The 22,211-nt window shown below is 39.3% G+C and overlaps 1 long non-coding RNA gene across 1 annotated transcript in view; it reads right to left on the reverse strand.

Annotated features, from left to right (window-relative positions):
• Positions 1-239: 239 nt before the first annotated feature.
• LOC133536580 (uncharacterized) overlaps positions 240-22,211 on the reverse strand; it is a 22,960-nt gene continuing 988 nt past the window's right edge. Inside the window, exon 3 of the long non-coding RNA XR_009802488.1 lies at positions 240-467. This is a non-coding gene — a long non-coding RNA (uncharacterized LOC133536580). The remainder of the gene's footprint in view (positions 468-22,211) is intronic.

Below are 22,211 nucleotides of genomic sequence, written 5' to 3' on the forward strand. Positions count from 1 at the left end.
ACATATTATACATATATATATACATATACATATATATTATACATATACATATACATATATTATACATATATATACATATACATATATTATACATATATATATATTATATATACATACATATACATATATTATACATATATATACATATACCTATATTATACATATACATATATATATACATATACATATACATATATACACCAAATAACATTGTTATTTGATTTGTCATTGTATTCATGTTATCAAATAGTACTTAGTGGAAGCTTTGTTGTTCTGCCTAAAGCCATAAAAGTTCATAGTTTGCAGAGCAGTCAGCCACCAACAAGTCATGACGGGTCCGTTTCAATATAAACTGAAGAGTCGTGGTGGTACCTGAGCACTCTGCTGGGGGCCAAAAAGGCTCTTCTTCATTGATGCTATCTACCTCATGGTCATGTTCCGACATGCAGGTTCAACCACCGAATCACCTGTAATAAATCAAAACAATATTATCATTCATTTATTATGTAAACATGTCTGACAGCAGCCTTAAGACTAAACAAATATCATACACGGACAAACGATTCAATATCCATGCACAAAATAACAATACTGCAAATGTGACTTGGTTCTAGACTACTACTGCTGCTCAGTCCCAGGTGGTCGGGCTCAGTCCACAACACGCTCAGTCCGTCAGCAGAGCAGCAAAACAGTGGCGCCAGGCCGCCGACCTTTAGACACAACTAGTGTATCACTCAACAATCTCCATCCCTGACCGCTGATCCCTTCCTCCACGCGGCCAAGTCATCTTCCTCTCATTATAAAGTCTTTGCTCTGACTGCCATTGATGCTCCCGTGACTATTTTTAGAACTGTAGAACTAGAGTCATTGTTTATTGCCCTCTTTTTGCCGTTTGAGTCACAATGGAAACATTCTCTGTTTGGCGCAATCAAAATTGGTACCGTGCACAATTCCAAAACAAATAATAACCTAGTAGCTAATATTCATGCATCAGGAATTAACCTAGAAGCTAACAATCATTAACCAGGTAGTAAACTAGTAGCTAACATTCACAGACCAGGAAGTAGCGTAGCTCCAAACATTCTTTAACCAGGTCGTAAACTAGTAGCTAACATTCATTAACCAGTTAATAAGCTAGTAGCAAACATTCATTAACCAGGTCGTAAACTAGTAGCTAACATTCATTAACCAGTTAATAAGCTAGTAGCAAACATTCATTAACCAGGTAGTAAACTAGTAGCTAACATTCATTAACCAGGTAGTAAATTAGTAGCTAACATTCATTAACCAGGTAGTAAACTAGTAGCTAACATTCATAGACCAGGAAGTAGCTTAGTAGCAAACATTCATTAACCAGGTAGTAAACTAGTAGCTAACATTTATAGACCAGGAAGTAGCGTAGTTCCAAACATTCATTAACCAGGTCGTAAACTAGTAGCTAACATTCATTAACCAGGTAGTAAACTAGTAGCTATCATTCATTAACCTAACATAAAGTACTAACTAACATCCATTAACCAGGTAATAAGCTAGTAGCTAACATTCATTAACCAGGTAGTAAACTAGTAGCTAGCATTCATCAACCATGTAGTAAATTAGTAACTAACATTCATTAACCAGGTAGTAAACTAGTAGCTAACATTCATAGACCAGGAATTAGCTTAGTAGCAAACATTCATTAACGAGGTTGTAAACTAGTAGCTAACATTCATTAACCAAGTAGTAAACTACTAGCTTACATTCATTAACCAGGTAGTAAACTGGTAGCTAACATTCATAGACCAGGAAGTAGCTTAGAAGGTAACATTCATTAATCAGGTAGTAAACTACTAGCTAACATTCATTAACCAGGTAGTAAACTGGTAGCTAACATAGACCAGTTAGTAGCTTAGAAGGTAACATTCATTAACCAGGTCGTAAACTAGTAGCTAACATTCATTAACCAGGTAGTAAACTGGTAGCTAACATAGACCAGTTAGTAGCTTAGAAGGTAACATTCATTAACCAGGTCGTAAACTAGTAGCTAACATTCATTAACCAGGTAATAAGCTAGTAGCTAACATTCATTAACCAGGTAATAAACTAATAACTAACATGCATTAACCAGGTAATAAGCTAGTAGCTAACATTCGTTAACCAGGTAGTAAACTAGTAGCTAGCATTCATCAACCATGTAGTAAATTAGTAACTAACATTCATGCTCTACAATGAATTGATTAACGTGGACCCCGACTTAAACAAGTTGAAAAACTTATTCGGGTGTTACCATTTAGTGGTCAATTGTACGGAATATGTACTGTACTGTGCAATCTACTAATAAAAGTATCAATCAATCAATCAATCAATCATTAACCAGGTAGTAAATTAGTAGCTAACATTCATTAACCAGGTAGTAAACTAGTAGCTAACATTCATAGACCAGGAAGTAGCTTAGTAGCAAACATTCATTAACCAGGTAGTAAACTAGTAGCTAACATTTATAGACCAGGAAGTAGCGAAGTTCCAAACATTCATTAACCAGGTCGTAAACTAGTAGCTAACATTCATTAACCAGGTAGTAAACTAGTAGCTAACATTCATTAACCTGGTAATAAACTAGTAACTAACATTCATTAACCAGGTAATAAGCTAGTAGCTAACATTCATTAACCAGGTAGTAAACTAGTAGCTAGCATTCATCAACCATGTAGTAAATTAGTAACTAACATTCATTAACCAGGTAGTAAACTAGTAGCTAACATTCATAGACCAGGAATTAGCTTAGTAGCGAACATTCATTAACCAGGTAGTAAACTAGTAGTTAACATTTATAGACCAGGAAGTAGCGTAGCTCCAAACACTCATTAACGAGGTCGTAAACAAGTGCCTAACATTCATTAACCAGGTCATAAACTAGTAGCTAACATTCATTAACCAGGTAATAAGCTAGTAGCTAACATTCATTGACCAGGAAGTAGCATAGCTCCAAACATTCATTAACCAGGTCGTAAACTAGTAGCTAACATTCCCTGACCAGGTAATAAGCTAGTTGCTAACATTCATTAACCAGGTAATAAGCTAGTAGCTAACATTCATTAACCAGGTAGTAAATTAGTAGCTAACATTCATTAACCAGGTAATAAACTAGTACCTAACATTCATAGACCAGGAAGTAGCTTAGTAGCAAACATTCATTAACCAGGTAGTAAAATAGTAGCTAAAATTTATAGACCAAGAAGTAGCGTAGTTCCAAACATTCATTAACCAGGTCGGAAACTAGTAGCTAACATTCATTAACCAGGTAGTAAATTAGTAGCTAACATTCATTAACCAGGTAATAAACTAGTACCTAACATTCATAGACCAGGAAGTAGCTTAGTAGCAAACATTCATTAACCAGGTAGTAAAATAGTAGCTAACATTTATAGACCAGGAAGTAGCGTAGTTCCAAACATTCATTAACCAGGTCGGAAACTAGTAGCTAACATTCATTAACCAGGTAGTAAACTAGTAGCTAACATTCATTAACCAGGTAGTAAACTACTAGCTAACATTCATTAACCAGGTAATAAGCTAGTAGCTAACATTCATTAACCAGGTAGTAAACTAGTAGCTAACATTCATTAACCAGGTAGTAATTTAGTAGCTAACATTCATTAACCAGGTAGTAAACTAGTAGCTGACATTCATAGACCAGGAAGTAGCTTAGTAGCGAACATTCATTAACCAGGTAGTAAACTAGTAGCTAACATTTATAGACCAAGAAGTAGCGTAGTTCCAAACACTCATTAACGAGGTCGTAAACAAGTAGCTAACATTCATTAACCAGGTCGTAAATTAGTAGCTAACATTCATTAACCAGGTAGTAAACTAATAGCTAACATTCATTAACCAGGTAGTAAACTGGTAGCTAACATTCATAGACCAGTTAGTAGCTTAAAAGGTAACATTCATTAACCAGGTAGTAAACTAGTAGCTAAAATTCATAGACCAGTAACTTAGTAGCTAACGTTCATTAACCAGGTAGTAAACTAGTAGCTAACATTCATAGACCAGGAAGTAGCTTAGTAGCAAAAATTTATTAACCAGGTAGTAGCCTAGTAGCTAACATTTATAGACCAGGAAGTAACTTAGTAGCGAACATTCATTAACCAGGTAGTAGCCTAGTAGCAAACATTCTTTAACCAGGTAGTAAACTACTAGCTAACATTAATTAACCAGGTAGTAAAGTACTCGTTAACATTCATAGACCAGGAAGTAGATTAGTAGCGAACATTCATTAACCAGGTAGTAAACTACTAGCTAACATTCATTAACCAGGCAGTAAACTAGTAGCTAACGTTCATAGACCAGGAAGTAGCTTAGTAGCAAACATTCATTAACCAGGTTGTAAACTAGTAGCTAACATTCATTAACCAGGTAGTAAACTACTAGCTAACATTCATTAACCAGGTAGTAATCTGGTAGCTAACATTCATAGACCAGGAAGTAGCTTAGAAGGTAACATTCATTAACCAGGTAGTAAACTACTAGCTAACATTCATTAACCAGGTAGTAAACTGGTAGCTAACATAGACCAGTTAGTAGCTTAGAAGGTAACATTCATTAACCAGGTAGTAAACTAGTAGCTATCATTCATTAACCAGGTAGTAAACTGGTAGCTAACATTCATAGACCAGCAACTTAGCTAACATTCATAGACCAGGAAGTAGCTTAGTAGCAAACATTTATTAACCAGGTAGTAGCCTAGTAGCTAACATTTATAGACCAGGAAGTAACTTAGTAGCGAACATTCATTAACCAAGTAGTAGCCTAGTAGCAAACATTCATTAACCAGGTAGGAAACTACTAGCTAACATTCATTAACCAGGTAGTAAACTAGTAGCTAACATTCATAGACCAGTTAGTAGCTTAGAAGGTAACATTCATTAACCAGGTAGTAAACTAGTAGCTATCATTCATTAACCAGGTAGTAAACTGGTAGCTAACATTCATAGACCAGGAAGTAGCTTAGTAACAAACATTTATTAACCAGGTAGTAGCCTAGTAGCTAACATTTATAGACCAGGAAGTAACTTAGTAGCAAACATTCATTAACCAGGTAGTAGCCTAGTAGCAAACATTTATAGACCAGGAAGTAACTTAGTAGCGAACATTCATTAACCAGGTAGTAGCCTAGTAGCAAACATTCTTTAACCAGGTAATAAACTACTAGCTAACATTCATAGACCAGGAAGTAGCTTAGTAGCAAACATTCATTAACCAGCTTGTAAACTAGTAGCAAACATTCATTAACCAGGTAGTAAACTACTAGCTAACATTCATTAACCAGGTAGTAAACTAGTAGCAAACATTCATTAACCAGGTTTTAAACTGGTAGCTAACATTCATTAACCAGGTTTTAAACTAGTAGCTAAGATTCATTAACCAGGTAGTAAACTAGTAGCTAACATTCATAGACCAGGAAGTAGCTTAGTAGCTGAGATTCATTAACCAGGTAGTAAACTAGTAGCTAACATTCATTAACCAGGTAGTAAACTACTAGTTAACATTCATAAACCAGGTAGTAAACTAGTAGCTAACATTCATTAACCAGGTAGTAAACTACTAGCTAACATTCATTAACCAGGTAGTAAACTGGTAGCTAACATAGACCAGTTAGTAGCTTAGAAGGTAACATTCATTAACCAGGTAGTAAACTAGTAGCTATCATTCATTAACCAGGTAGTAAACTGGTAGCTAACATTCATAGACCAGCAACTTAGCTAACATTCATAGACCAGGAAGTAGCTTAGTAGCAAACATTTATTAACCAGGTAGTAGCCTAGTAGCTAACATTTATAGACCAGGAAGTAACTTAGTAGCGAACATTCATTAACCAAGTAGTAGCCTAGTAGCAAACATTCATTAACCAGGTAGGAAACTACTAGCTAACATTCATTAACCAGGTAGTAAACTAGTAGCTAACATTCATAGACCAGTTAGTAGCTTAGAAGGTAACATTCATTAACCAGGTAGTAAACTTTAGCTATCATTCATTAACCAGGTAGTAAACTGGTAGCTAACATTCATAGACCAGGAAGTAGCTTAGTAACAAACATTTATTAACCAGGTAGTAGCCTAGTAGCTAACATTTATAGACCAGGAAGTAACTTAGTAGCGAACATTCATTAACCAGGTAGTAGCCTAGTAGCAAACATTCTTTAACCAGGTAGTAAACTACTAGCTAACATTCATAGACCAGGAAGTAGCTTAGTAGCAAACATTCATTAACCAGGTTGTAAACTAGTAGCAAACATTCATTAACCAGGTAGTAAACTACTAGCTAACATTCATTAACCAGGTAGTAAACTAGTAGCAAACATTCATTAACCAGGTTTTAAACTGGTAGCTAACATTCATTAACCAGGTTTTAAACTAGTAGCTAACATTCATTAACCAGGTAGTAAACTAGTAGCTAACATTCATAGACCAGGAAGTAGCTTAGTAGCTAACATTCATTAACCAGGTTTTAAACTAGTAGCTAACATTCATTAACCAGGTAGTAAACTACTAGCTAACATTCATAAACCAGGTAGTAAACTAGTAGCTAACATTCATTAACCAGGTAGTAAACTAGTAGCTAACATTCATTAACCAGGTAGTAAACTAGTAGCTAACATTCATAGACCAGGAAGTAGCTTAGTAGCTAAGATTCATTAACCAGGTAGTAAACTAGTAGCTAACATTCATTAACCAGGTAGTAAACTACTAGTTAACATTCATAAACCAGGTAGTAAACTAGTAGCTAACATTCATTAACCAGGTAGTAAACTAGTAGCTAACATTCATTAACCAGGTAGTAAACTACTAGCTAACATTCATTAACCAGGTAGTAAACTGGTAGCTAACATAGACCAGTTAGTAGCTTAGAAGGTAACATTCATTAACCAGGTAGTAAACTAGTAGCTATCATTCATTAACCAGGTAGTAAACTGGTAGCTAACATTCATAGACCAGCAACTTAGCTAACATTCATAGACCAGGAAGTAGCTTAGTAGCAAACATTTATTAACCAGGTAGTAGCCTAGTAGCTAACATTTATAGACCAGGAAGTAACTTAGTAGCGAACATTCATTAACCAAGTAGTAGCCTAGTAGCAAACATTCATTAACCAGGTAGGAAACTACTAGCTAACATTCATTAACCAGGTAGTAAACTAGTAGCTAACATTCATAGACCAGTTAGTAGCTTAGAAGGTAACATTCATTAACCAGGTAGTAAACTTTAGCTATCATTCATTAACCAGGTAGTAAACTGGTAGCTAACATTCATAGACCAGGAAGTAGCTTAGTAACAAACATTTATTAACCAGGTAGTAGCCTAGTAGCTAACATTTATAGACCAGGAAGTAACTTAGTAGCGAACATTCATTAACCAGGTAGTAGCCTAGTAGCAAACATTCTTTAACCAGGTAGTAAACTACTAGCTAACATTCATAGACCAGGAAGTAGCTTAGTAGCAAACATTCATTAACCAGGTTGTAAACTAGTAGCAAACATTCATTAACCAGGTAGTAAACTACTAGCTAACATTCATTAACCAGGTAGTAAACTAGTAGCAAACATTCATTAACCAGGTTTTAAACTGGTAGCTAACATTCATTAACCAGGTTTTAAACTAGTAGCTAACATTCATTAACCAGGTAGTAAACTAGTAGCTAACATTCATAGACCAGGAAGTAGCTTAGTAGCTAACATTCATTAACCAGGTTTTAAACTAGTAGCTAACATTCATTAACCAGGTAGTAAACTACTAGCTAACATTCATAAACCAGGTAGTAAACTAGTAGCTAACATTCATTAACCAGGTAGTAAACTAGTAGCTAACATTCATTAACCAGGTAGTAAACTAGTAGCTAACATTCATAGACCAGGAAGTAGCTTAGTAGCTAAGATTCATTAACCAGGTAGTAAACTAGTAGCTAACATTCATTAACCAGGTAGTAAACTACTAGTTAACATTCATAAACCAGGTAGTAAACTAGTAGCTAACATTCATTAACCAGGTAGTAAACTAGTAGCTAACATTCATTAACCAGGTAGTAAACTACTAGCTAACATTCATTAACCAGGTAGTAAACTGGTAGCTAACATAGACCAGTTAGTAGCTTAGAAGGTAACATTCATTAACCAGGTAGTAAACTAGTAGCTATCATTCATTAACCAGGTAGTAAACTGGTAGCTAACATTCATAGACCAGCAACTTAGCTAACATTCATAGACCAGGAAGTAGCTTAGTAGCAAACATTTATTAACCAGGTAGTAGCCTAGTAGCTAACATTTATAGACCAGGAAGTAACTTAGTAGCGAACATTCATTAACCAAGTAGTAGCCTAGTAGCAAACATTCATTAACCAGGTAGGAAACTACTAGCTAACATTCATTAACCAGGTAGTAAACTAGTAGCTAACATTCATAGACCAGTTAGTAGCTTAGAAGGTAACATTCATTAACCAGGTAGTAAACTTTAGCTATCATTCATTAACCAGGTAGTAAACTGGTAGCTAACATTCATAGACCAGGAAGTAGCTTAGTAACAAACATTTATTAACCAGGTAGTAGCCTAGTAGCTAACATTTATAGACCAGGAAGTAACTTAGTAGCGAACATTCATTAACCAGGTAGTAGCCTAGTAGCAAACATTCTTTAACCAGGTAGTAAACTACTAGCTAACATTCATAGACCAGGAAGTAGCTTAGTAGCAAACATTCATTAACCAGGTTGTAAACTAGTAGCAAACATTCATTAACCAGGTAGTAAACTACTAGCTAACATTCATTAACCAGGTAGTAAACTAGTAGCAAACATTCATTAACCAGGTTTTAAACTGGTAGCTAACATTCATTAACCAGGTTTTAAACTAGTAGCTAACATTCATTAACCAGGTAGTAAACTAGTAGCTAACGTTCATAGACCAGGAAGTAGCTTAGTAGCTAACATTCATTAACCAGGTTTTAAACTAGTAGCTAACATTCATTAACCAGGTAGTAAACTACTAGCTAACATTCATAAACCAGGTAGTAAACTAGTAGCTAACATTCATTAACCAGGTAGTAAACTAGTAGCTAACATTCATTAACCAGGTAGTAAACTACTAGCTAACATTCATTAACCAGGTAGTAAACTGGTAGCTAACATTCATTAACCAGGTAGTAAACTACTAGCTAACATTCATAAACCAGGTAGTAAACTAGTAGCTAACATTCATTAACCAGGTAGTAAACTAGTAGCTATCATTAATTAACCAGGTAGTTAACTGGTAGCTAACATTCATAGACCAGGAAGTAGCTTAGTAACAAACATTTATTAACCAGGTAGTAGCCTAGTGGCTAACATTTATAGACCAGGAAGTAACTTGGTAGCGAACATTCATTAACCAGGTAGTAGCCTAGTAGCAAACATTTATAGACCAGGAAGTAACTTAGTAGCGAACATTCATTAACCAGGTAGTAGCCTAGTAGCAAACATTCTTTAACCAGGTAGTAAACTACTAGCTAACATTCATAGACCAGGAAGTAGCTTAGTAGCAAACATTCATTAACCAGGTTGTAAACTAGTAGCAAACATTCATTAACCAGGTAGTAAACTACTAGCTAACATTCATTAACCAGGTAGTAAACTAGTAGCAAACATTCATTAACCAGGTTTTAAACTGGTAGCTAACATTCATTAACCAGGTTTTAAACTAGTAGCTAACATTCATTAACCAGGTAGTAAACTAGTAGCTAACATTCATAGACCAGGAAGTAGCTTAGTAGCTAAGATTCATTAACCAGGTAGTAAACTAGTAGCTAACATTCATTAACCAGGTAGTAAACTACTAGCTAACATTCATAAACCAGGTAGTAAACTAGTAGCTAACATTCATTAACCAGGTAGTAAACTAGTAGCTAACATTCATTAACCAGGTAGTAAACTACTAGCTAACATTCATTAACCAGGTAGTAAACTACTAGCTAACATTCATTAACCAGGTAGTAAACTACTAGCTAACATTCATTAACCAGGTAGTAAACTAGTAGCAAACATTCATTAACCAGGTTGTAAACTAGTAGCTAACATTCATTAACCAGGTAGTAAACTAGTAGCTAACATTCATAGACCAGGAAGTAGCTTAGTAGCTAAGATTCATTAACCAGGTAGTAAACTAGTAGCTAACATTCATTAACCAGGTAGTAAACTACTAGCTAACATTCATTAACCAGGTAGTAAACTAGTAGCAAACATTCATTAACCAGGTTGTAAACTAGTAGCTAACATTCATTAACCAGGTAGTAAACTAGTAGCAAACATTCATTAACCAGGTTGTAAACTAGTAACTAACATTCATTAACCAGGTAGTAAACTAGTAGCTAACATTCATAGACCAGGAAGTAGCTTAGTAGCAAACATTCATTAACCAGGTAGTAAACTAGTAGCTAACATTCATTAACCAGGTAGTAAACTAGTAGCTAACATTCATTAACCAGGTAGTAAACTACTAGCCCCTCCTTCCCTTAGTGTGGTGTGTGGCCTCAGGCTGTAAACCACACACGGTGAAGACAAACTGCAGAGACCACACCGCCTGGACGTCCTTCCCTATTCCCCTCATGGCCGCCTGTCATCTATTAGTAACATAACAACAACAACAACAACAACAGACAAGAAGCAGAGAAAAGGAGGTGTAGCTCCTCCTCAAAAAGACATGAGCGTGTGAGTCTGTCTGTCGCGGAACTTCTTTGATCTAGTCATCATGACCGCGGGAGGGGAGACATTTTTTGATGACATTTGTGACGCCTGCGGAGGGTGAAGGAGTGTGTTGGTGCGGCGGTTGTTTGACGGGTGTGTCAAGCTGTCACTGCACACATGAAAGGAGGACGGGAAGGCTTCTGCTGAGACAGCTGGCCCCTGAAGTCATTTGTGACATCACCAAGCTAATGTAGACTGACCACACGTCCTCTTTACCCCAGACATGTCCTCTTTTGCGGGGCTGTCCGGGTGGGGTTCCATTAAAGCAGGGGTGTCAAACTCAGATACAGAGTGGGCCAAAATTCTAAACTGAACAAAGCCGCGGGCCAAAGTTGAACAACTTAACCTTTTAATAGGGACCCAAACAAGTTTTGCATTGAATATTGAACAGGCAAGGCTTATATAACTTTATAGTGACATGTAAAATCGAGTTTTGTTGGTAGCGGGGGCGTATATTGTAGCGTCATTGAAGAGTTAGTGCTGCAAGGGATTTGGGGTATTTGTACTTTTGTGTTTATGTTGTGTTACAGTGCGGATGTTCTCCCGAAATGTGTTTGTCATTCTTGTTTGGTGTGGGTTCACAGTGTGGTGTAACAGTGTTAAAGTTGTTTATACGGCCACCCTCAGTGTGACCTGTATGGCTGTTGACCAAGTATGCTTTGCATTCTCTTGTGTGTGTGTGTGTGTGTGTGTGTGTGTGTGTCTGTCTGTGTGTGTGTGTGTGTAGAAGCCTCATATATTACGGGACTGGGCCGGCACGCTGTTTGTATGGAGGAAAAGCGGACGTGACGACAGGTTGTAGAGCAGGGGTGCCCATTACGTCGATCGCGAGCTACCAGTCGACCGCGGGGGGTGTGTCAGTCGCTCTCCAGCCAGGCCTTTAAAAAAAATAGACCTAAAAATGAGTGATCATCAACCTTCACCAAGACGTCACTTAAATGACATTCACGGTACCGGAGGGTCTTGTGAGATGACGCTGGCTGCTGCAAGATCATTATTATGAAAATATGACCGAGAGGAAGGCGAGAAACACTTTTTATTTCAACAGACTCTCGCGCCGTACCTTCTGTCAAAACTCTAAAGGCCGACTGCACATTTCCTATCTTCACAATAAAAGCCCTGCTTCATGCTGCCTGCGCTAACTAAATACAGAGTCTCGGAAAACTGGCGTGCAGAAGCGATCCCTCAGAAAGCTGGCGTGCACATCACTTGTGCACGCCAGCTTTCCGAGACTCTTATTTTGTTAGCGCAGGCAGCATGAAGCAGGGCTTTTATTGTGAAGATAGGAAATGTGCAGTCGGCCTTTAGAGTTTTGACGGAAGGGACGGCGCGAAAGTCTGTTGAAATAAAAAGTGTTTCTCGCCTTCCTCTCTATCATTTTTTCATAATAATGAACTTGCAGCAGCCAGCGTCATCTCACAAGACCCTCGGGTGCCGTGAATGTCAATCAAGCAAGCTACGGAATTTGCCGCCAATGTTTTTCTTGTAAAGTGTATGGAAGCTGGATGAATTAGATGCCAAAAACCAACCACTTTCATGTGGTATTGTACAGAAAGGACAACTTTTTTTCTCCTCCGTTTGAAAATGTGGGCGTTATCATCATTACTGTCTGATTCCAATCAATGCAAGTCATCAGAATCAGGTAATACACCAACTTATATTCTTGTCTTCGTGAAAGAAAGACATCTATATGTGTTACACATGCTTGTATTATCATTAAACACATTTAACTTGTTTACAAAAAGGTCTCTTTCATAAATAAATAAATATAAATGATATATATAAATGAGGTAGATCCCCTCGAGTTGGTCAATTGAAAAGTAGCTCGCCCGCAGAAAAAGTGTGGGCACCCCTGATGTAGAGGATGCACTAAAAATCGGGATTCTTCTGGAAAAATCGGGAGGTTGGCAAGTATGAGAATGCTCTAATGTTAATTTATTATTGCCTCAAGGGCCAAATTAAATTACACGGTGGGCCAAATTCAGCCCTCGAGCCATAGTTTGACACTTTAAAGCTTCTGTGTGGAGTTTGCATGTTCTCCCACCTCTAAAAACATGCACCTGGGGATAGGTTGATTGGCAACACTAATTTAGTCCTAGTGTGTGAATGTTGTCAGTCTATCTGTGTTGGCCCTGTGATGAGGTGGCGACCAGGGTGTACCCTGCCTTCCGCCCGATTGTAGCTGAGACGGGCTCCAGCGCCCCCCGCCACCCCACAGGGAATAAGCGGTAGGAAATGGATGGATAGATGTTGTAAAAAAACCAAAGTCAATATAACACAGAAATTCTGGCAACTATGCTGCCAGCTTTTTCTGTGAAAACCCCCTCAAAAAACAGTGGTATTGTTTTTCCATTTACCGTAAAATATTGTAAAAAAAACAAAAAAAACCCCCCACTATTTTACAGTAAAATTTTACCGTAAAATCAACCGTCTATTTAAAACAATTTATATAATTAATAAAGAAATCCAGCGGCAAATTCACAGCCGGCCCTATGATAGCAGCAATAACTGCCATGTGGCCCTCAATGAAAACCAGTCCGGCATCCCTGGTCTAGTCCGTTTTGTGTCCAAGTGAGTCACGTATCAATCAATCAATGTTTATTTATATAGCCCTAAATCACAAGTGTCAAAAAAGGGCATCCTCGGCTCATATCCCACATAAGGGCAAGGAAAAACTCACAAGCCAGTGGGATGTCTATGAGAAACCTTGGAGAGGACGAGTCCACATTTCAAATTATATTTGGAAACTGTGGACGTGGTGTCCTCCGGAACAAAGAGGAAAATAACCATTCGGATTGTTCTAGGCACAAAGTTCAAAAGCCAGCATCTGTGATGGTATGGGGGTGCATTAGTGCCCAAGGCATGGGTAAATTACAAATCTGTGAAGGCACCATTAATGCTGAAAGGTACATACAGGTTTTGGAACAACATACGTTGTCATCCAAGCAATGTTATCATGGACGCCCCTGCTTATTTCAGCAAGACAAGTGTTACAGTAGCGTGGCTTCGTAAAAAAAGAGTGCGGGTACTTTCCTGGCCCGCCTGCAGTCCAAACCTGTCTCCCACTGTAAGCGAAGCGTAAAATACGACAGCGGAGACCCCGGACTGTTGAACGACTGAAGCTCTACATGAAACAAGAATGGGAAAGAATTCCACTTTCAAAGCTTCAACAATTAGTTTCCTCAGTTCCCAAACGTTTATTGAGTGTTGTTAAAAGAAAAGGTGATGTAACACAGTGGTGAACATGCCCTTTCCCAACTACTTTGGCACATGTTGCAGCCATGAAATTCTAAGTTAATTATTATTTGCAAAAAAAAAATAAAGTATGTTGTCTTTGTGGTGAATTCAACTGAATATGGGTTGAAAAGGATGAGCAAATCATTGTATTCTGTTTATATTTACATCTAACAGAATTTCCCAACTCATATGGAAACGGGGTTGGTAAATAACCATGCTATCATGTAATAGCGCCCCAATAAGCATCGACATCTCCATTCTTTGCATTTATCAGCAGCAGGTGAGTATAGTTGCTTACATGAGGCTTATGACCCAACTATTGCTGCCAAATGGGACAACTCGTTTGTAACTCAGACGTTTTGTCTGCTCCCCTCCCCATTTGCCCTAATTGGGAAGAAGCAGTTGACACCATGTTGACAGACACCAAGGATGGGGGAGGCGTTCATCTTTATAGCTGTAGTTAGTCGGGGCTCATTTGCTTTCTGTTTATAATGCATGCAAGAGATGAAACCAAAAATAAGTAGTTTTTGTTATCTTTAGAAATATATGTTAATCATGAATTGATTAACGTGGACCCCGACTTAAACAAGTTGAAAAACTTATTGGGGTGTTACTATTTAGTGGTCAATTGTACGGAATATGTACTGTACTGTGCAATCTACTAATAAAAGTATCAAACAACCAATCAAAATGTTCAGTATATGTTATGAATACAAACACCTACAAAACCAGTGAAGTTGGAACGTTGTGTAAATGGTAAATAAAAACAGGATACAATTCAACTTCTATCCGATCGAATAGTCTGCAAAGACAAGATATTTAATGTTTGAAGTGAGAAATTTCATTTTGTTTTGCAAATGATTATTAACTTAAAATCTAATGGCAGCAACACATTGCAAAAAAGTTGTGGCATTTTTACCACTGTGTTACATCCATCCATCCATCTTCTTCCGCTTATCCGAGGTCGGGTCGCGGGGGCAGCAGCCTAAGCAGGGAAGCCCAGACTTCCCTCTCCCCAACCACTTCGTCTAGCTCTTCCCGGGGGATCCCGAGGCGTTCCCAGGCCAGCCGGGAGACATAGTCTTCCCAACGTGTCCTGGGTCTTCCTACCGGTTGGACGTGCCCTAAACACCTCCCTAGGGAGGCGTTCGGGTGGCATCCTGACCAGATGCCCGAACCACCTCATCTGGCTCCTCTCGATGTGGAGGAGCAGTGGCTTTACTTTGAGTTCCTCCCGGATGGCAGAGCTTCTCACCCTATCTCTAAGGGAGAGACCCAAACTCATTTGGGCCGCTTGTACCCGTGATCTTATCCTTTCGGTCATGACCCAAAGCTCATGACCATAGGTGAGGATGGGAACGTAGATCGACCGGTAAATTGAGAGCTTTGCCTTCCGGCTCAGCTCCTTCTTCACCACAACGGATCGGTACAACGTCCGCATTACTGAAGACGCCGCACCGATCCGCCTGTCGATCTCACGATCCACTCTTCCCTCACTCGTGAACAAGACTCCTAGGTACTTGAACTCCTCCAACAACACTCAGTAAAGGTTTGGGAACTGAGGTCACACATTTTTTTTTAAGCTTTTCAGGTGGAATTATTTCCCATTCTTGCTTGATGTACAGCTTAAGTTGTTCAAAAGTCTGGGGTCTCCAAAAAAAAAGACTGATAAAGTTGACGAATTCTCATCAAACACCTATTTGGAACGTCCCACAGGTCCATCCATCCATTTTCTACCGCTTATTCCCTTTCGGGGTCGCGGGGGGCGCTGGCGCCTATCTCAGCTACAATCGGGCGGAAGGCGGGGTACACCCTGGACAAGTCGCCACCTCATCGCAGGGCCAACACAGATAGACAGACAACATTCACACACTAGGGACCATTTAGTGTTGCCAATCAACCTATCCCCAGGTGCATGTCTTTGGAAGTGGGAGGAAGCCGGAGTACCCGGAGGGAACCCACGCATTCACGGGGAGAACATGCAAACTCCACACAGAAAGATCCCGAGCCTGGATTTGAACCCAGAACTGCAGGACCTTCGTATTGTGAGGCAGACGCACTAACCCCTCTGCCACCGTGAAGCCCCGTCCCACAGGTGAACAGGTGGGTGCCATGATTGGGTATAAAAGCAGCTTCCATGAAATGCTCAGTCATTCACAAACAAGGATGGGGCGAGGGTCACCACTTTGTCAACAAATGCAAGAGCAAATCGTCAAATAACATTTCTCAACGAGCTGTTGCAAAGAATCTAGGGATTTTACCATCTGCGGCCCGTAATATCATCAAAAACTTCAAAGAATCTGGAGAACTCACTGCACTGCATGTTAAGAGGCAATGCCCGTGATCTTCGATCCCTCAGGTGATGCTGCATCAAAAAGCGACGACGGTGTGTAAAGGATATCACCACAGGGGGCCAGGAACACTTCGTAAAACCATTGTCAATAAGTGAAGTGAAGTGAAGTGAATTATGTTTTATATAGCGCTTTTCTCTAGTGACTCAAAGCGCTTTACATAGTGAAACCCAATATCTAAGTTACATTTAAACCAGTGTGGGTGGCACTGGGAGCATGCGGGTAAAGTGTCTTGCCCAAGGACACAACAGCAGTGACTAGGATGGCAGAAGCGGGAATCGAACCTGCAACCCTCAAGTTGCTGGCACGGCCGCTCTACCAACCGAGCTATACTACAGTTTGTCGCTACATCTGTAAGTGCGAGTTAAAACTCTACTATGCAAAGCGACAGCCATTTATCAACAACACCCAGAAACGGCGCCAGCTCTGCAAGGCCAGTGCTCATCAAAGATGGACTGATGCAAAGTGGAAAAGTGTTTTATGGTCTGACAAGTCCATATTTCAAATAGTTTGTGGAAACTATGGACGTTGTGTCCTCCGAAACAAAGAGGAAAGGAACCATCCGGACTGTTTTAGGCGCAATGTTGAAAAGCCAGCATCTGTGATGGTATGGAGGTGCATTAGTGCCCAAGGCATGGCTAACTTACACATCTGTGAAGGCACCATTAATGCTGAATGGTTCATACAGGTTTTGGAGCAACATATGTTGTCATCCAAGCAACGTTATCATGGACGCCCCTGCTTATTTCAGCGAGACAATGCCAAGGCACGTGTTACAACAGCGTGGCTTTGTAGTAAAAGAGTGCGGGTACTTTCCTGGCCCGCCTGGAGTCCAGACCTGTCTCCCATCGAAAATGTGTGGCGCATTATGAAGCATAAAATACGACAGCAGAGGCCCTGGACTTCACCATCTACGGCCCGTAATATCATCAAAAGGTTCAGAGAATCTGGAGAAATCACTGCACGTAGGTGGCAAGGCCGAAAACCAACTTTGAATGCCTGTGACCTTCGATCCCTCAGGCGGTACTGCATCAAAAAGTGACATCAGTGTGTAAAGGATATAACCACATGGGCTCAGGAACACTTCAGTCTGTAACTACAGTTGGTCAATACATCTGTAAGTGCAAGGTAAAACTCTACTCTTCTGTTTATATTTACGATTCACACGACGTGCCAACTTCACTGGTTTTGGGTTTTGTACTTCATATTTTTAATTTTCCTGAGGGAACCCTCCTGAAGGAACCACTAAATTACTATCTATCTACAGTTGTGCTCATAAGTGTACATACCCTGGGAGAATGTATGATTACCTGGCCATTCTTCAGAGAATATGAATGATAACACAAAAACCTTTCTTCCACTCATGCTTAATGGTTGTGTGAAGCTATTTATTGGTTGAAATCAAAATGACAAAAGAAAGTACCCAAATGACCCTGAACAAAGTTGACATACCCCAGTGACTTTGATCTGATGACATGCACAAAAGTTGACACAAACAGGTTGGATGGCTAATCAAGGTTCCGATTCTCACCTGTGACCTGTTTGTTTGTAATTAGTGTGTGTGTATAAAAGGTCAGTGAGTTTCTGGGCTTCTGACTGACCATTGCATCTTGTATCCAGTGCTGCACGGATGTTTCTGGATTCTGACTCATGAGGAAGGCAAAATAATTGTCAATGGATCTGCGAGAAAAGGTCATTGAACTGTATAAAACAGGAAAGGGGTATAAAAAGATATCCGAGGAATTGAGAATGCCAATCAGCAGTGTTCAAACGCTGATTAAGAAGTGGAAAATGAGGGATTCGGGTAGACCAGCAAAGATTTCAGCCACAACTGCCAGGAAAATTGTTCGAGATGCAAAGAAAAATACACAAATATCTTCAGCTGAAATACAGGACTCTGTGAAAAATGGTGGCTGTTTCAAGATGCACAATAAGGAAGCACTTGACGAAAAATGGGCTGCATGGTCGAGTCACCAGAAGATAGCCATCACTCCAAAATACTTTGTTCTAGAAGTTCTGAGGCTTGTTGTCTCTGTACTGTTTGGCGTAATGTAAGCGGGATACTTTGTGACATTTGCACAGAAATGGCTTTCTTCCGGCGACTCGACCATGCAGCCCATTTTTCTGGCCAAGAAATCATAAATTATGTCAACTTATGAGCACGACTCTATCTATCTATCTATCTATTTTCATATAACATGTCATGGTGGGACCGAAATTAGTTTAGCAGTGGAGTCATACAAATTGACAAAATGTGATGATTATTTCAAAAAAAGTTGACATTCATGGTCGCCTTAATACAGTCTATCACGGGTGTCCAAAGTGCGGCCCGGGGGCCATTTGCAGCCCGCAGGTAATTTTTTTAACGGCCCCACGACACATTTTCAAAATACGATTGAAGTGAAGTGAATTATATTTATATAGCGATTTTCTCTAGTGACTCAAAGCGCTTTACATAGTGAAACCCAATATCTAAGTTACATTTAAACCAGTGTGGGCGGCACTGGGAGCAGGTGGGTAAAGTGCCTTGCCCAAGGACACAACGGCAGTGACTAGGATGGCGGAAGTGGGAATCGAACCTGCAACCCTCAAGTTGCTGGCACGGCCACTCTACCAACCGAGCTATGCCGCCCCGAAAATTTTTTTTAAATGTAAAAAGTGATATAAAAGAGCAAACGGGTGAAACGTAACAAGAAAATGTTTGCAGTGTTTACTCTAATAACACAAAGCTGCCATGCAGCCCATTTTTCTGGCCAAGAAATCATAAATTCTCCCAGGGTATGTCAACTTATGAGCACGACTCTATCCATCACTCTATCTATCTATCTATCTATCTTCATATAACATGTCATGGTGGGACCGAAATTAGTTTAGCAGTGGAGTCATACAAATTGCAGCCATGCAGCCCATTTTTCTGGCCAAGAAATCATAAATTCTCCCAGGGTATGTCAACTTATGAGCACGACTCTATCCATCACTCTATCTATCTATCTATCTATCTTCATATAACATGTCATGGTGGGACCGAAATTAGTTTAGCAGTGGAGTCATACAAATTGCAGCCATGCAGCCCATTTTTCTGGCCAAGAAATCATAAATTCTCCCAGGGTATGTCAATTTATGAGCACCACTCTATCCATCACTCTATTTATCTATCTATCTATCAATCTATCTTCATATAACATGTCATGGTGGGACCGAAATTAGTTTAGCAGTGGAGTCATACAAATTGCAGCCATGCAGCCCATTTTTCTGGCCAAGAAATCATAAATTCTCCCAGGGTATGTCAACTTATGAGCACAACTCTATCCATCACTCTATCTATCTATCTATCTATCTATCTATCTATCTATCTATCTATCTATCTATCTATCTTCATATAACATGTCATGGTGGGACCGAAATTAGTTTAGCAGTGGAGTCATACAAATTGCAGCCATGCAGCCCATTTTTCTGGCCAAGAAATCATAAATTCTCCCAGGGTATGTCAACTTATGAGCACCACTCTATCCATCACTCTATCTATCTATCTATCAATCTATCTATCTTCATATAACATGTCATGGTGGGACCGAAATTAGTTTAGCAGTGGAGTCATACAAATTGCAGCCATGCAGCCCATTTTTCTGGCCAAGAAATCATAAATTCTTCCAGGGTATGTCAATTTATGAGCACCACTCTATCCATCTATCTATCCATCTATCTATCTATCCATCCATCCATCTATCTATCTTCATATAACATGTCATGGTGGAACCGAAATTAGTTTAGCAGTGGAGTCATACAAATTGACAAAATGTGATGATTATTTCAAAAAAAAGTTGACATTCATGGTCGCCCTAATACAGTCTATCACTGGTGTCCAAAGTGCGGCCCGGGGGGCCATTTGCAGCCCGCAGGTAATTTTTTTAACGGCCCCACGACACATTTTCAAAATACGATTGAAGTGAAGTGAATTATATTTATATAGCGCTTTTCTCTAGTGACTCAAAGCGCTTTATATAGTGAAACCCAATATCTAAGTTACATTCAAACCAGTGTGGGTGGCACTGGGAGCAGGTGGGTAAAGTGTCTTGCCTAAGGACACAACGGCAGTGACTAGGATGGCGGAAGTGGGAATCGAACCTGCAACCCTCAAGTTGCTGGCACGGCCACTCTACCAACCGAGCTATGCCGCCCCGAAAATTTTTTTAAAATGTAAAAAGTGATATAAAAGAGCAAACGGGTGAAACGTAACAAGAAAATGTTTGCAGTGTTTACTCTAATAACACAAAGCTGCCATTCAGCCCATTTTTCTGGCCAAGAAATCATAAATTCTCCCAGGGTATGTCAACTAATGAGCACCACTCTATCCATCACTCTATCTATCTATCTATCTATCTTCATATAACATGTCATGGTGGGACCGAAATTAGTTTAGCAGTGGAGTCATACAAATTGCAGCCATGCAGCCCATTTTTCTGGCCAAGAAATCATAAATTCTTCCAGGGTATGTCAACTTATGAGCACCACTCTATCCATCTATCTATCTATCTTCATATAACATGTCATGGTGGGACCAAAATTAGTTTAGCAGTGGAGTCATACAAATTGCAGCCATGCAGCCCATTTTTCTGGCCAAAAAATCATAAATTCTTCCAGGGTATGTCAATTTATGAGCACCACTCTATCCATCTATCTATCTATCTATCTACCTTCATATAACATGTCATGGTGGGACCGAAATTAGTTTAGCAGTGGAGTCATACAAATTGCAGCCATGCAGCCCATTTTTCTGGCCAAGAAATCATAAATTCTCCCAGGGTATGTCAACTTATGAGCACCACTCTATCCATCACTCTATCTATCTATCTTCATATAACATGTCATGGTGGGACCGAAATTAGTTTAGCAGTGGAGTCATACAAATTGCAGCCATGCAGCCCATTTTTCTGGCCAAGAAATCATAAATTCTTCCAGGGTATGTCAACTTATGAGCACCACTCTATCCATCACTCTATCTATCTATCTATCTATCTATCTTCATATAACATGTCATGGTGGAACCGAAATTAGTTTAGCAGTGGAGTCATACAAATTGCAGCCATGCAGCCCATTTTTCTGGCCAAGAAATCATAAATTCTCCCGGGTATGTCAATTTATGAGCACCACTCTATCCATCTATCTATCTTCATATAACATGTCATGGTGGGACCGAAATTAGTTTAGCAGTGGAGTCATACAAATTGCAGCCATGCAGCCCATTTTTCTGGCCAAGAAATCATAAATTCTCCCAGGGTATGTCAACTTATGAGCACCACTCTATCTATCTATCAATCTATCTATCTTCATATAACATGTCATGGTGGGGCCGAAATTAGTTTAGCAGTGGAGTCATACAAATTGCAGCCATGCAGCCCATTTTTCTGGCCAAGAAATCATAAATTCTCCCAGGGTATGTCAACTTATGAGCACCACTCTATCCATCACTCTATCTATCTATCTATCTTCATATAACATGTCATGGTGGGGCCGAAATTAGTTTAGCAGTGGAGTCATACAAATTGCAGCCATGCAGCCCATTTTTCTGGCCAAGAAATCATAAATTCTTCCAGGGTATGTCAATTTATGAGCACCACTCTATCCATCTATCTATCTATCTATCTATCTATTTATCTTCATATAACATGTCATGGTGGGACCGAAATTAGTTTAGCAGTGGAGTCATACAAATTGCAGCCATGCAGCCCATTTTTCTGGCCAAGAAATCATAAATTCTCCCAGGGTATGTCAACTTATGAGCACCACTCTATCCATCACTCTATCTATCTATCTATCTTCAAATAACATGTCATGGTGGGACCGAAATTAGTTTAGCAGTGGAGTCATACAAATT

Source organism: Nerophis ophidion, linkage group LG17 (assembly GCF_033978795.1).
Source record: "Nerophis ophidion isolate RoL-2023_Sa linkage group LG17, RoL_Noph_v1.0, whole genome shotgun sequence".
Taxonomy (NCBI): Eukaryota; Metazoa; Chordata; class Actinopteri; order Syngnathiformes; family Syngnathidae; genus Nerophis; species Nerophis ophidion.